The sequence below is a fragment of the Vanacampus margaritifer genome, chromosome 17, assembly GCF_051991255.1.
Source record: "Vanacampus margaritifer isolate UIUO_Vmar chromosome 17, RoL_Vmar_1.0, whole genome shotgun sequence".
NCBI classification, from domain to species: domain Eukaryota; kingdom Metazoa; phylum Chordata; class Actinopteri; order Syngnathiformes; family Syngnathidae; genus Vanacampus; species Vanacampus margaritifer.
Window position 1 is genome coordinate 20,050,657 of NC_135448.1, and position 13,279 is coordinate 20,063,935.

The following is a 13,279-nucleotide window of genomic DNA, read 5'->3' on the forward strand; positions in this document are numbered from 1 at the left end:
GCAGAACAAAGTGGACCAGGACACGGAATGACTCACAGGTAAGCGAGTCGTGCGGGAACGCTGAGAGGGAAAATAGTTGGTGCGCTCAATTATTGAAAGGCAAGAAGATGTATTTGGAAATGTTTGCTTTTGTGTTCCCGGCCCAAATCAGGACACGCCGGGCTTCGTTTGAGATGCGAAAACCCAAAGGAAGGCAAACAAAGTCCCGCCGGCGCAAAATCTGTTGATGCCAACTCCAAAGAGCCGAAAAGAATAGTTTTGTCCAGACGACATTTTCAAACTTTTTGAATCAGCGTGTTCTGATATCACAACATCCGATGCATTCTGAGTGGAGTTCCTCAGGGAAATGTTTCAAGTCCCTGATTATTTTCAACATTTTGGCTTGTGTCCTAAAACTTTTGTCCACATAGAAATACAAACATCACCTGAGCCACCTTGCATGGTCGCACACCAACTGCAAAGCCAGGTGTTCCTCAGGGAAATATTTGCAGTCCACATTTCTTTTCAACATTTTCTTCACTTCAGACTTTGTCCCTGTATTTTAATACACACATAGTATTTATTGCACATCATATGTCATGTGTGGCATTTTGTGGCGTTCCCCAGGGAAGCGTTTGCAATCCCTGCTTATTTCCCATGACGATTTAGCCTCACAGCTTCACACTCGTCCCGCATGCTATTAACGACCATTCAAGCCCATTCTTCGCAACACCACATCCATCATTATGCGCATTCATGTTTTTGCCGTTTTCTAAAATCCTAACAACAACGGCGGAATTGTTTGTGTGTTGACTACGCGCAAAGGAAAGCCGCGTCGCCGAAAACCACGGGAAAAAAAGAAGACGCGATAAGCGCAAATGAGTTGCAACGCTCGTTAGCCTGCCGTGCCTATCGCGGCCCGGCAGGCGGGAGATGTCTGGGGAGTTGCCAGGCAACGGTGGCGGAGGACGCAAGGCAAAAGGCGCCCGTCCGCCGTCATTTCTCACGGCATTAGGCCCGTGACGGCAACGCCGGCAGAAGACTTTAGATGAAGCCGGCGGCGAGCGGCGGCAGAAACGGAGGCCGGGATGGAGATGGATGGCGGGATAAGAGATCAAGGCGGGACCCGATAAATGGGAGGAAGGAGACAGGAAGGCCGACCCTGAATGGAAATGATGAGCTGGAACGAGACCTCCCCCAAGGCTTGGATGCTTACAAACCAACCTGGAATGCAAAATTGGATATCTTTGTTGACAAACGTCTTTCTTTCGTTATGATCTCTGTGAGGAAATTTGGTAGTGAAGTAAAACAATCCAGAGTTTTCTATTGAACTCATTGACTGGCAGCCATTTTCACTGAAGCAACCCCCTTTGCTCCCGGCTGTTTGATTGGATTTGGACTGATTTTCTTCTATTGCTATCAAAAGAAAGATCTCAAAATAGACTTCTATCTGTTTCCGTTTTGCGAGCTAAGTTTCATCATTATTCACAAATCTATTTAGAAATGTGAATAAAACAGCTTCTTTCCAACATGGCCCTGGTTAATCTCTTATACTCTGCTGCCGCCTGCTGGCCGTTTTTTGTAATAACTACCGTTGCTTTAAGTGACCTCTTCAGGTCAGAGGCTGCATCAAAGCCTTGTGTATGCTCGCGCATCAAAAAAATGTAGAAATGTTTCTGGGACCATGACAATATTTAAAATAGAACGTATTTATACGTTTTGGGGAGCAAATGAGTTCAAATTAATTTTCAAAGATATGTACAGTAAAATGAATCAGGCTTCTACATGATGGATTTGGACATTTTTATGTCAAACGTTGGTCACGAAATCCAATTGACTTGAGTCAAGCTCAAATAAAGTTCAAATGTTCTAGTAGGCTTTTGCTGGCTTTTTTTGGGTTCTCTAAGCAGATTCAATGATTGCTTCTCATCGCTCACAGAAATGTTGGAGAAGGATTTTTTGGATCTCTTCTATTGAATACGATCAAACGCCAGCGTATTCCTTGGCGGAGGTCAGCGAGTGCAATTCAGCGTGCGACTGCACGACGAGGTCCGGAGGAGCAAGTGAAGCAATTCCTGCCTGGTGCTTCCCGTGCGGCTGCGCCCCCTCGAGCCTCCGCTGACCTACATGCACGCCGGCGACGACCTCCGCACACACAGCGCCGACTTGTCTTCCTGCTCTTGAGAGGACCGGCTTTGACGAGCGGCGTCCAATCGCTTTTCATATCAAAGCTGCTTGAGTGACGCTAATTGATGGCAAGTTTGATGACGTACGCGAGAACGACTACAAACGAGGAAAAGGCGTTTTACGGTCGTTTTTGATGATGGCCGAAATAAGATAAAAGATGACGTTTACAGCAAATATGCTTCTTTTGTTATTATTGTTAGTGTCTTTGTTTTGATCAGTGATCAATTATGACATTTATTTTGAATGTAATTGATCAATTCATTACAAGTCATTCATGTTTTTTGGCATCGTCGGGGGAAGAACAAAATCAAATAGACATTTTAAAGTTCGAGACGTGAATACGATTTTGTAACAAAAAAGAGTCAAATGTATTTTTTAAGTAATAGGATATTTGCGATGATAATTGAGATTTCTTGCCCGATTTCTGACACTTATGCATCGTTGAGAAAAATCCTGGGCCAAAGTCACCTTTTTTAACGTGAATACAATAAAAATATCGTTTGTCAGAAAGAAACGTCTTCTCGTCTTAACATTAATCGAAATGTACAAAAAAATAAAGCTTTATTGGACACATTTTCTTGCAATCATTTCAAATGATGAAAGCGGCAGCCATGTTGTTCCTTATTAGGCTTTGCGGGTTCCATCTTTCTTCCTGATGAAGATGAAAGCGTCTCCGCTTGAACGAGAGCATTTTGCGATCATCGCGAGGCGTCGTGCGTAATTTGACGGCTAATCCCGCTAATAGGAGCGCAGCCCGACGACCTTTGACACGGCCGCTGTGCCGAGTCGCCAGATGAAATTGACAAAGCTTTTTCTTCTAAGTGGCGACGGAGCGGCGACGGAGCGGCGACGGAGCGGCGACGGAGCGGCGACGTAGCAGCGACGGAGCGCCGACAGAGCGGCGACGGCGGCGCAGAACGGAAAAAGCAGATCTTCTTCCCGTTCTTGGAAAACGTTTTCACTATTTTGTGTCAAAGAAAAAGTTGAAGTTAAAAAACAAAAAAACTCCCCAAGGTCATGCAAATAAAGAAAAATGTCTCATCCCAAGAAGACGTATAATAAGATTGAAATCAAATCAAACTTTTCATCCTGGTAGAGATGATTACAAGTGAAATACAAAACGAGTCCTTAAAGAGACTTTTGAATAAAACTACGATATTATAATATTCGATGTCATGAGATTCATCGCAGAACACAAGTAAAATACACAAAACTACTGCATTGCTACATTTGAAGTCATCGTCATTTGAATAATGATGTCATTTCATGTCATCTAATGACATTTTTCATTTGAAAAAAAACAAACAGATTGTAATTATTCAAGTCACAAAACAATACAACCCAAAAAACACAATTTGAGGAGCCTGGCCAGAATCAATCAAATCCCGTCTTCCGGTCACGTGCAAAAATCTCCTCAATTGGGATGACGGAAGACGCAAAAAGGTGGCGGTGAAGCAAAGCCGGTAAAGTGACAACGCAAGACAAAAGCACGCACGCGCACGCACGCGCACGCACACGCGCACGCACGCGCAGCATCGCTTGCTGGGCTCGGCATGGCGGCGCCTTCGCTGATTTATGAAGAGCTAAACGCGTCATTAGCGTAAGCGGCTAACCCTGAGCGGCGGGCTCATTTGAATATGCAAATGCCAGGCAGCCTGCTCGGCCTTTTTCTTATCTGAGACGGGTTTTTGTTTTTTGGCCGCCGTTGGTTTAAGCGCTTTCCCGCGGCGGCGCTTTCCATCTGCGCGTGAACTGCCCGAGGACGCAACGTTTCCGCCGTTTGTTTGCGTCGGCTGGCAGGCCGAGTCGTATTTGTGGCGCGGCGTTAAATGCCAGTGAGGTGCGAATACTGCTAATGAGTTGCGGCGTACTGACGGAGACGGCGGCTACGGAATGCCCACACCGGCGGAGAAACAACATGAAAACTCCAAAGTAGTATTTTCACTTTTCAAACATTCTTTTTTTGCGGCAACAACGATCGCCTGGAAAACACACGCGTCGGCAGAAAAAGTGGAACGGCCACCGGCGAGTCAGGGAAGGGGGGGGGGGGGCAAGCGGTGAGAAAGGTGGCGCGGCGAGGCCGAGTTATGCGATCGGAGCATCGGTGGCCGCCCGAGGCAGCTGACACAACCGGTGCGGCGCCGCTGGCTGAATGTGACAGCCTTGCCGACACCTCGGCATGCGCACACACCAGCACGGGTGAGTCACGCACACACGCGCGCACACACGCGCACACACGCGCACACACGCGCACCCTGGGCCATCTCGCCACCGATCTCACGCTCACAACTGGCAAACACGACACCTTATGCCGAGGCTGCGCCGTCCAAAAAGCGGCCAATGAAATCAGGCCGCCGTTTACAGCACACGGCGAGTGTTTACTTTCGAGACGCCACGCGGGGGCGTGCGCGGGGGCGTGCGCGGGGGCGTGCGCGGGCGCTCAATCAATCGACTTTGGCTCCGGCTTCGGTCATCCGTCACCGTCGCCGCTGACTGATGCCGCCACCCCGAGAGCATCCCGGCGCGGTCAGAGGAGACGATATGAGAAGACATTAAAGGTGATGAATTGCTCGGGTGTCGTCCGTCTTGCAGTTTGGCAGCACTCGGAAAGCAGAACAAACGTGCGACCCGTGCGTTTGTTTCACGACTTGGCGCCTTCCGCCGGGCCGCCGTCGTCCTGTAACGTCCTTTCTCCGTATGCATTTCTGTCTATTTGCCGCCACCTCGTCTTTCTTTCCTGCCATCGACGTAATGAAGAAGAGCCGACCCGTCTCTCTCTCTCTTTTCTCTCTCTTTTCTCTCTCTTCTTTTCTCTCTCCGGGCCGATCGATCCCTCCCAAGCAATCAGCCTCATGTGGCCATGTGAATCTCCCTGCGAGGACGCGGCCGCGCTTTTAATCCCAGCGCAAATCGATCGCCGGCGCGTGGCGAACCCGAGCTGTATTTACCGTATGCACCCCAAATGATCTTGTCCATGCATGAAAATGCTGAAAAGCCCGACTGGAAGGTCGGGATGTGTGAGCTGACGCGATCCCCGTCCGTATCTGCCCGTCCGTATCGTGGGAACGGCGCCGGCTCGCCACGAGCTGCCGCCTCCCTGCAGTCCTGCAGAGCAAGCGTCCGTCCTGCCGCTCATAGACATGCGGCACACGTCCGTCCCACAGGAGTGCAGGACATCAGGTCCCGGAAGAGAGAACAAAAAAAAGAGACATTTCCATTCGGAACGTTGCAGACGTTTCTGGAATGTCACCTTTTTTGAGTCTGCATCGCATTTCACATATCGGGATGCATTTGATCACATATGAAATCATTTCTGTATCATTTTACAAACAGTGTCGGTGGGAAAGAACATTTGGGGGGTCCTTTTTCACTTCCATGTCTCGTGACGGATCGTGTCCATTATCACAAAATCTCCGTTCTGCCACTGGAACGCTATGGCAGGAAAACCTTAGTAGCTTTTCCAAGCGAAACGTGTTTTATGCGAATGATAATCACACACTTGATCGCGACGCTGCGATCGTCGTTTTGTTGGTTGACGCGTTCATCTTTTGTACGATCGTTGCTTCGTGGAAGAAGGGAATCACTTTCTCAGTTACAAATATCCATTATAACAATTATTGACTCTTTTTTTTTAAACTTGACCATTGTTTAGGTTTCCATCCAATTGTTTAGAATTTTTCAGGCGATTTGACTGAAAATGCGCAAAAACCGACACGCGACTTCTGCCCGTTTCCATCCGTTGTTCTTTTGCAAATATTGAGGCGCCTCCTCCGCTGTAGGTGGCGCTATACACCATAGAGATGTGATCCAACAGTCATTTCAAAGAAGAAGAAGAAGGCCAGGAAGCGACTGTGCCGTGCGATGACCTGTTATGACTTTGCTTTTGTCATTTTTGATCAAATGTTTCGTTGCCGTTTTCCATCTAAAATTGCATCAATATTCGCTTCTTTAATTCATTCTAGAAAGATTTCTGTTTGCTCGTCCCATCATGCGGTCAAAACGTGTCTCCGGCCTCGCAAAATCGGTTTCCATCGGCAAAATCAGCATTTTCCTTTTTTCAATACGCTTCAAAATCCACCCCCTCTAAGGGTACAAACTTTGGGGCAAATTTTGGGCCCTTTTTGGAATTTCGAGCGTTTCCATTCAGTTGAATTTTCGCATTCCTTGACAATTCCAATCAAAATGTGTGGATGGAAAGCCAACTAGTGCCACATGTGAAAGTGTGACGAGCTTGTTTTTGTGCAAAAAGCAAGCCAGCGATTGGCCTGCAGTGACGCGCAAGTTATCTTGTGTCGTATCCGCGAGGGCAAACCGCGTCGTTTGTTTAAGTTCGCGACTCCTTCTGATGTTTCCCACACAAATGCACGGAAGCGTGATGGCGAGCACAATGATGTGCATTATTTTCCCGCGTCCAACCATCCTCGCTCCATCGCACCCGCCTTGACCCGCACACGCTTTCAATTCTGCTTCGAACGACCGCGCGATGCTCGAACGCCGCATTTGAAACGCGGAGAACGGAAGCCGCCATTTGGCTTTGCGGGCGCCACAAAATGCTTTGCGCAACGGCGGCAAAGGCGCTTGCCAGATGGCCGTCGGCGATGGCGTGGATGCGAGGGGGGGGAGATTGACACGCGGTGGACTCGCCGCCGCTCGGGTAAACACACGAGGGCTGTGATGCGCTGACACGACGGAGATTGAACACACGCCACGTTTGGATCGCAACCTGCTGGTCTTGTCAGCCGGGCTGCAATCGGTGCGAGGCGTCACCCGCTACGGCGCCTTCATTTGGTCTCAACGTGTCCGTATGAACAAACAACTGCGCCGCATTGCGCAAAACATTATAAAGGATCAGAAATACACGCGTCGAATTCCTGCAACTTACAGTAGTTTTGAAAGTCGTCTTTGTTTGTGTCTTCGTGTTTGCCTGACATCGTCGCCTCAATGGCAATCAAACGTATCCATAGACTGCGTTATCGATATCCAGGCAGGCGGTCGCCCCTACCGATGAATCCGACGACCCGAGCCCAGTAATGCTCTCCTAGGTTGTCTCCGTCCATCCCGTAGCGGTCCGGCTGCGTTCCGGCTGCGTTCCTTCTCCGTCAGCCGTCTTCGTCCCGCTCACCGGCCGACTCCTATCGACTTTTTCATCGGCCAAATGACAGACGAGGAAAACCAAGGGTTGGTTTTTGTTTTTTTTGCAAATGGAGTCTGGTTGGTGGCCTGAAATGGGCCCGTAATGAGGCAAAATTTTGCCCGCCTTTGAAGTCTCTCCTAAAAGGCTAGTTTGCGGCGTAGGAGGTCACAGACATCCAACGGGTCGCGGCTCTCAAGCGGAAATGCTGATACGCCGCATCGTGAGATGATGAAGCTCCGCTTACGCAAATCTTTGGGCTCAAGAACAAAACATGCCGAGATTGAACCGAATTCAGTCTAATATCACTTTCATGCTATTGGACACGCCGACTGAAGGTTCGGGTATCTCGAATCCTAGCCACAATTCTAACCCGCAACCCAATCCTCGTTCACCCACCTGCCCCTAACCCCGCTAACCCTAGTAACTCACCCTCTAATGTTGCTTTAAGCGCTCTAACCAGACCATCAAACTAAGCAGGACGCTCCCAGGGGGAGGAGCTCAAACAGCGTCTCTGCTCTCATGGCGCTCCTTTTCCACTTTGAGGAGCCAAGCCGGCAAATGACAGCCAAGAAGGCGAGGAGGAGGAGGAAAGGGTTTTCGACAGAGGTGACATTGACACGAGCGGCCGGCGCTCAGACGGGAGCTGACACAACCTTCACAACATGGCGGACGCACACAGACGGTGGCGGCGCAACGGCTGCAAATACAAGGCAGTTTGCCGAGGCAACATTGAACTCGATGCTCTCCGTGAAAAGGAGTCAAGTGTCACGTCAGACGGCGTCTCAGAGCGGAGATGACAACAATTCATCCAACCAGGTAGAAGGAAAACAAGACCAGAGTCTGGCCTAACACGTCCGGGTGACTTTTGTCATCTAACTGGAGCCCACACAGGAACCGCATCCACAGTTTTAAAACCGGAGCCAAGACCTTACCGGAACTCCACTCAATACTTCCCTGCAAACAAACATGATGGAGATCACGGATTGTCTACCATTTTGGTTCTACTGTCAGGGGACAAGGATCGCGTCCTAATCCAATGCCAATGAAACATAATGACCACTTGTTCACAAATTCAAACTCTGACCCAATAACAAGGTACTGACATCCCAGCTTAAATAAGTGTCCCAGTCGATGGCATCTCATAACAGTGACCCAAATAATCCATCTGAACGGGTAACGCAAATCAGGCAACAATTTGCCGACAGCGCGGGAGAGCGCTCGGCCTCCGCGGTGCCGTCACGGTGTCAGCTCGGGTTTAATTACCCGACCTTTCAGTCGGCGCTGTCGGCAGCAAGCGCTAATCAACGTCAGCCTCGGCGGCGTGACGATAAGCGGCCATGACACCCCCTTGCTTTGCGCTCCTCACACCATCTTCCCGTCACGGCGCTTCCGCTTCAGCCGTCGCTGCCGACCTTTGATCAGTACATTTGCCTTCTGCTACTCCGGTTTTCTTTCTTCTGGTTCCACCAACCGGTTGCTACCACTGGACCTGAAGCTCTAGACTATCTGGAACTTCAAGCTGACTGTAACGTGGCCTTAAGCCTTTTAGTAGAAGTGAGCATTTCATTTCATCACAGCACACCTGGTTTCTAAATGATCTTAGCGAAAGTTGATGCCGAACCTGGCAGAAAGTGCCCTTTAACCTTAGAGACACAGTTAGCTAAACCGTACAGAAACTAGACCTCTCAACATCACAGATGCAGGTCCCTAAAGCTGACGAACATTGTTACCGAAACGGTACAAAAACGGATCCACAAACCTTAAAAACAATTTGAATACAGAAATGATGACCTAAAGCTGACAGAAACAAGACCCTAATCCTTGACTGACGTTGACCCTACATTTGACTTCAACGGGACCCTAAAACTGAATGCCTTCCACCTTGCATGTAGCGTTCCACTTTGTTGAATTGGATTCTACAATTGCGCTGCTATGACAACAAGCTCCTCCCTTTAACCGCAGCGTGGCCAGCTGAACTGAACGGGATGTTTGTTCTCGACATTTAAGCGCTTCGTGTCCTTGCCTCACGTTCCGTCCTTCAGTTCATTCACTCCAGTCCCTCTTGAGTGCCCCGTTGTCCCCTTGCGCCTCGTCTCCTGGCATGGCCCGCAGTGTGCCTGAGGCTCAAGGTCTGGCGTAAAAGAAGTCCACTTAGCAAGCATGTCTTTGCTATTCGCAGGCTCGCGCTGCTGAGGCGGCGGCCAAGTGCTCTCATCATCGCCATCATTGGCCGACCTTGGTGCTCTCCTGTTCCTCCCTGTGCAGAGCAACGGTACTGTACTTGTTGCCAACACATCCTAATGTGGACTTCATAACCCCACAGGTGAGGTGTCCCACCCGAGGCATTTCCTCCATCCATCCATCCGGCCGTTGTCTTACTTCCCATCTCCCCCCCCCCCCGGGCTTCTGCACTCCATCAGGGAGCAGACGCATCCATCAGCGATGTCGCCCCCGACCCAAAGGATTCCGTTCTGGCTCAGCAGCCGACTCACTGGCATTTCTGTCAATTTGCACTGAATCACACTGACTTGCGTTCATTCGTGCCACCACGTGAACGTCCCTTTTCTGGAAGTGGACTCTATAATGACTTTAAACGAACCCTGAACCTTCACAACTGTAAACCTTACAGAAATTCGGCACGAAACCATAATGTCCTTTTTGGTCATCCTTGGCTGAACTGGCTTCAATGTTTGACTTGAACGGTTTTACTTGAACACCTGCTGCAGGCAGGCCTTATACCTTGATTTCATTGGAAGCGACACTTAACGGCAGCTTGACCTTGCACTTGGGTAGACGCTACCTGAAACCCAACAAAACCGGGCCTTAGACCTTACTGTCAACGGACCCGATCCATTTGTTGCAACCAGCGTACATGAGCCGTAAAGCGTGCCGAAACCCGACCTAAGCCCTCTCTGGAACTGAAACAGAACCTGAAACCATGACGCGGATGACACACAAACAAACCCATTTGGCTTTCATTGCGCTCTGCCGCATCTTTACAGTACGCGGCCTCGTAGAAGCCTCGACTGGGGAACCGCGGGGACTCCTCATACTGCTTTTCATTTGGAAGACTTCTAATTGGTCAATCAGCGGTTGCCTAGCAACAGCAGTCTGGGGGAGCAGCGGGAGAGGAGAAACGAGCACAAAAAAAAAAAACCCGGAGGAAAGCGAGAGGGGTGCAGGAAGAGGCGACGCGAAGGTGACGGGCGGCTAATCTGCTGTTTTCGTGACCACCAAACGGTTGGAACAAAAGACACAATGAGATATGAAAACAAACAAATACATCAAAGGAAGCAGAGCCCGTTTCATTTTGAACGGGCTCAGCCGTGCAGAACCACGTGGTCCAATTGAGCCTGCTGGAGTGTCAACAAACAAGCAAGCCAGAGCACCTCTGGAGGAGTCCTTGGAGTGCCCCCCCCCCCCTTTCGTGATTCACTGACAACGCTTACACACTTGTCACACGCGCCGCCGCCGCCGACAAATAGCGGCACGCGGCAACCCGGCGTAAACATTCTCCAAAATGAAAGAGTGTGTGTCCTTAAAGCCCGGCTTGCTGAGCCCGAAAGCTCAATAAGAAAACACAATAACCGGCCCAAAGGATGCCCCGCCGCTCTGCATCAAACATGGCCGCCTTCCCACTGATGTTCATTGAGCCGACACCGCAGAAAACGAAAAAACGGATTCTACACTCACTCGATTTTCACAATTCATGACAAGAAATTCTGCCCAAATGAAGTCGAAGGAGTGGAAAGCTCTCATTTTAAAGTGATGTCATGGACGGGGGGGGCGGGACTATCTTGACGTGTGCCGAATCAAATTCATGGGGTGGAAATGGTGAAAATGTTTATGGGCCGACAAAGCGCCGCTGGAAACCCTGATTATGCCGATCTGATATTTGGCCACAAAATATATCAAAATGATGATTTCCGTATCATATCGCGTAACCGTACGAGTATCGATAAACAAACTTTGGGCTGACGCCGGTCAAAGTACTTTACAGTAAGTAGTGGATTGGATGGATTTGATGCTAGATGGCCTTCCTCCAATATTTCACTTGTGTGTATCGCAATATTGCGTATATGATGGCAAAGGATCATGAAATAGGATTTTGTGAGTAACACATCGATTCCAAGGTCTACTCGTTGCAGCGCTTTTTATTGTTTCCACAAAAGTGCTGCGAGAAAAAAAAAAAAGAGTCCGATTGTACCTGCAGGATTTCTGAAAAGAAGCGCAAAAAGAAGGCCGTGCATGTGTGTGTGTGTGCGTGTGTGTGTGTGTGTGTGTGTGTCCCTCCGCCGTCCCTGCTAAAAAGGAGCCGGCCTGGCCTGACACGGCGCCGGTTGGCGTGCGCTCGGAAGAATATCCGGCGCCACAAAACCTGCTTTTGCCGTAATCTTCTTAAGAGTCGACGCGAGCGGAGAAAAGTGTCGGCTTTCACGCAGCAGCTTGCGAGTTGAAGTGAGGACACTTTAGTCCGCCATCTTAATTACACTTTGGCTTTTTTTTTTTTAGGTGAAGGAGCGCACGACGACATCAGTTCACGCATCTGACGGCTGTGGGCGAAATCCAAAAGGGTCGTAGTTTGGCCTTAAAAATGAAAGGGTCAACTATAAATCTAGCATTTGAGTCTTTATTTTAGTCCAAGAAAACACAATTTTAGTCAACAAAAATGGTCAATGTTTTAGTCTCGTCTATTTTTTGCCAGCAGATCATGTTGAACATTTCACAGCTCAAACTATTTCACACAAAATGTTCTCTCATCTTCCTGATGAAAAACAACTTGACACACGATGACAGAATGTCAACAAGCGGCTACGATGGCTCCATGCTATGAGCTAGCAAATTAGCCAGCGTTAGTTAGCGGTCAGATTAACATTATTGTTGGAAGGTTAAAATGTGCGTTGATGAAAAGATTTTTGGTTTAGTTTTGGTTGACGAAATGAACGCTAAGTGCAACACTAGCCACATATTCAGCTAGTGAAGACATTTAATATTTTCAATTTGATGTTTTACTGTTTATTAATTTACTTATAGGCATATCAATGTGATATAATCATGAGTGTTTAATAGAATACAGTGGAGTAATGATTTTGTGAACTTTATTTTATCCTCTCACCCTCAAAGCTATTGAAGATAGGAATATGCATGATGTTATTTAGAGCCTTTTGGCATTGGAGACTAAAAGTCTGGGGTTAGATCCTAATTGCATTTCTCCCCCAGTCAAGAAGGGGAACTGAATGTAAATGTCTGTTTACTAATAACATTACACCTTTGTTAAACCTGGAGTTGACATGTCTGTATGAAAACATCTGTTTACTAATAACATCAACATTTGGTCACTAGGAGATGACATGTCTGCCCTTTGTTCAATCAAGAGTCGGGTGGAGGAACCTTTTATCTTTTTTGTATAAATGAGTCGATGTTTTGTAAATTGACACACTCTTGGGGTCATCACGTTGCATTCAGATGTGGCGTCCTAACGGTGTCTTTGGAAGCTTTTAAATAAATCCTTGCAAGGAACCTTGTTCATCAGATCTCGGATACAATGATTTTGAACACGCAAAGATTACACTTAAAATAGTAATCATAAATTCCTTCATTTGCTGGCTTGATAGCGTTTCATAAGAGTTAGCAAGTTGGATGCGCTGCCCAGAAGCGCATTGCTAACGGTGATGTCCGCTAACTGCTAGCAGCGTTGATCTTTTCTTTTTCAGGAAAGCGCAACATACATGGCTATTTTTCTTTTTAGGAAATGAAGGACACCGGAATGCAAGTTGGCAAAATGTGTTAACAAGTTTGTCGTTCTGTCAAAAAGCAGAATGATATGCTAGCTAGCTAGCCAGCGGCTTTTTGTTTATGGAGCAGAACTGGCTAGTTCCACTTATCTGTCCCTTTTTCAACGTTCTCTACTGCTATGTCACCAATCGTAATATATTTACTATTGCAGCCCTCTCGTGGATGAAAGACAAAAATGGAGTT

At 48.2% G+C, this 13,279-nt stretch overlaps 1 protein-coding gene across 1 annotated transcript in view; it reads right to left on the minus strand.

The window, feature by feature from the left end:
- gabbr2 (gamma-aminobutyric acid (GABA) B receptor, 2) overlaps nt 1–13,279 on the minus strand; it is an 80,341-nt gene that overhangs the window by 5,213 nt on the left and 61,849 nt on the right. The window lies entirely within an intron of this gene.